General features: G+C 38.9%; 1 pseudogene; it reads right to left on the reverse strand.

The window, feature by feature from the left end:
- On the reverse strand, nt 1,973-2,730 carry LOC100519745 (annotated as a pseudogene).

Consider the following 3,484-nt stretch of genomic DNA (forward strand, 5'->3'; position numbering starts at 1 on the left):
TTATTCGAGGGTCAACTGTAAAAGCCAAAAACTTTCAGTTGCCTCAAGGCCTTGTGTGACATGGGTCTCCATTTTCTCTCTGATCTCATCTCCTGCTTATTGTCAGCAGCGCCATCCCTGCACTGGCTCTACTTGCTTCCTGATGTCATTTGAATACACAGGGGTAGAGTGGCTAATGCTTGTGATCTGTGTATCTCTTCTTATCTATGTGTGAGAGGCTCCTCACCAGACAGCCTCAGGCCTGAATTCTTTACTCCCATGATGTCCTTATTCAAATATCACCTTCCCAGTAAAACTCACTTTACTTACCCTGCCCACCCTGTGCAAAATATCCAGCTGTTTCTGTACTGTTTTCCTGGTTGACTTTCTGCAGAGCAATTACCACCTTCTAATGTGTTAGGTAACTTACTTTTCATTTCGGTTTGATGTGTCCCCCCACCACTGTGTATGAGCCCTGAAAACATGTTTTTTCACTACTCTATTTCAGTATTTAGGAAAACAACCAGCATCTTGTAGATTATTGATAAATAGCTGTAAAATGAAGGATGCTTGTGGATTATTATATGCAAAGAAAGATGTGTTCAAGGCATAAACAGGAAAGAATAAATAGAGGCATGAAGGTAGTAGGGTTAAATCTGATTGGGGTAGTGTGTGTTGGAACCAGGTGTGCTCCACTCACAGAGCCATTAGTGAGCATATCTTCCCCACTTGGGTTCAATGACATCATACAGTAACTTAAAATGAGCCCTGGGAGCATTTACGCTGCCACATCAGCAAATGCTACACATGAACACTTCTCTTCTTCCCTGGAGAGCTAGTTATTTATTAAACATTTAATCAATACATGACTATGTAAGGGAAGAAGAATGAAATTTGGAATTGGAGTCTGCTCTATCTGTATTGTTTTGCCTGTTTTATCTGTTAGTTAGTAAGAAGTACATTAAATTCTCCTACCACACTGGTGTTACATTTTCCATGTAAGTCTCTCAATTTTTGTATATTTCTTGAGCTTATATCATTAACTTCATATGACAGTATCGATATATTTGTGTCATATCTTCATGATAAATCTTTATCGCTAATAACTCATTACTCATTTAGTGATACTGACTTCCTTTCAGTTGGTTTTGCCTGGCGTACCTTTTGCCTATGGCTTCATCTCTATCTCCCTGAATCTTAAAGTGTTAAATTTGTCTATTGCAGCACATACACTGGAATTTTTCTCTCTGTTTTTCTGCTTTTTCAACTAGTTGTCTTTTTTAAAGTTCATTTTCTTCTTTTTATTTTCCTGGAGGTTATACATTGTCTTACTATCATATTAGTGGTTATCCTTAAAATAGTAACATGAATAATAGATTTAGGAGTTCCCGTCATGGCGCAGTGGTTAATGAACCCAACTAGGAACCATGAGGTTGTGGGTTCGATCTCTGCCCTTTCTCAGTGGGTTAATGATCTGGTGGTGTAGGTCGCAGACGCGGCTCGGATCCCGTGTTGCTGTGGCTCTGGCACAAGCTGGCGGCTACAGCTCCAATTCGACCCCTAGCCTGGGAACCTCCATATGCCGTGGGAGCGGCCCAAGAAATGGCAAAAAGACAAAAAAAAAAAAAGAAAGCAATAATAGATTTAGCACAGTTTAAAGTTAATTATTACCTTTATTCTCTCCTCACATAATGCAGGACCTTTGAACAGTTTAAAACTAACCGATTCTCTCTATATTATTTCTATCCAAAATATATTATGTTATCCAAAATATTATTTCTATCCAAAGTATTATTTCAACCTTTATAACTTTCTAAAATCAAATGTTATCATTATTGTTTGAAACAATTGGTATTTGTTTTGATGTAACCATGTGTTTATCATTTTCTTTGTTCTCCCTTTTTAGCAGATCTCCACTCTTTCTTTCTTAAAATGTGGTATTTTCTTTAATTAAGTACAAAGACTTTTCCAAACATGTCTCCTAGAGATAATTTTATCCACTGCTGTATTTGATCTCCAGTCTCTTCTCAGCAATAGTAAGGTGGATACCCTTTCTAGGGGAAAGAGAGATCCATGGTTGGTTGCCTTTGCTAATAACAAAATTATTGGAGAGCCAGGTGGCAAAGCTGTTGCCTTTGGCATCTTTAACATAAACCACATCAAAGGAACCAGAGTGTCTTTCTCTGTTGGTGAGCACACCAATTCTTCCACTATGCACAGGTTACCAGTGTCAAATCTGATGAAATCAGTCATCTTACCGGTCTCCAAATCAATCTGAATGGTGCCATTCACCTTGATGAGGGGTTTAGGGTAGCAGATTCTGCAAGCATCACGGGTCACCAGTTGAGGGATTCCTTTAGTGCCGACAAAAATCTTTCTCACTTTGCATAACTTGTACTTGGCCTCCTCAGGTATAGTAGAACAACAAAGCCACCCTTGGTGTCATAGATCAGTCAGAAAATCTCTCCAGTCTTGGCAATGCTGATGGCATCCATAAAGCCAGCAATGTAGGTTATATCAGTTCGGATTTTGCCATCAATCTTAATGAAAGGCTACATGTGGTTCTTCCTTACTTCATCTCCTGTCAGGGTATACTTAAGTCTGTTCTTTTGGAAAAGATTGGGAGGGGACATTCTCTCAGCTTGAGGGGACCAGTAGATGGATGAGGACCAAACACACCAGTCAATTTAATAGCACGCGATTCTTTGGAGCTGCTTTGTGCCGCAGGTGCTTCTTGGGACTGAGATCCATGGCTGCGCTAGGCATGAAAAGAGCTACACTATCCTTTCTGAGACCATTTTATTTGTTCATGATGCACTTCTTTCACTATAATGTATGTTATTGCCTATTCTTTTGTTTGTATTATTTTTCTTTCTTTCTTTTTTGTCTCTTTAGGGCCACACTCGTGGCATATGGAGGTTCCCAGGCTAGGGGTTTAATCGGAGCTGTAGCTGCCGGCCTATACCATAGCCACAGCAATGCAGGATCTGAGCTGTGTCTGCGACCTACATCACAGTTCATGGCAACACTGGATCCTTAACCTACTGATCGAGGCCAGGGACCGAACCCACATCCTCATGGATGCTAGTCGGGTTTGTTAACTGCTGAGCCATGATGGGAACTCCTATTATTTTTCTTGAAAGTATATTTATTTTGTTTTCATACTTGAATGATAGTTTAGCCATGTAGAGAATTTTTAGTCAATGGTTAATTTACTGATATATGGAATTTTTAGTCAATAACTTTTTAGTAAAGTTAATTTACTTTACTAATTTAACTTTTAGTCAATGGTTAATTTTATTTTACTTAAAATTTGTGACATTTTGAAGGTATCAATCCACTCTGTTTTATCTTTTATCTTTCACTGTCACTAATGAGAAATTGGAGCATGATCAAGAAAGAGGGGTAGGACATGGAGCTTACCTTCTCCCACAAATACATCAAAAAAAAAAAATCTGCATGTAGAATGATACTCACAGAACATCTGCTGAATGTTGGCAGAAGA

The sequence above is a fragment of the Sus scrofa genome, chromosome 16, assembly GCF_000003025.6.
Source record: "Sus scrofa isolate TJ Tabasco breed Duroc chromosome 16, Sscrofa11.1, whole genome shotgun sequence".
Classification (NCBI taxonomy): Eukaryota; Metazoa; Chordata; class Mammalia; order Artiodactyla; family Suidae; genus Sus; species Sus scrofa.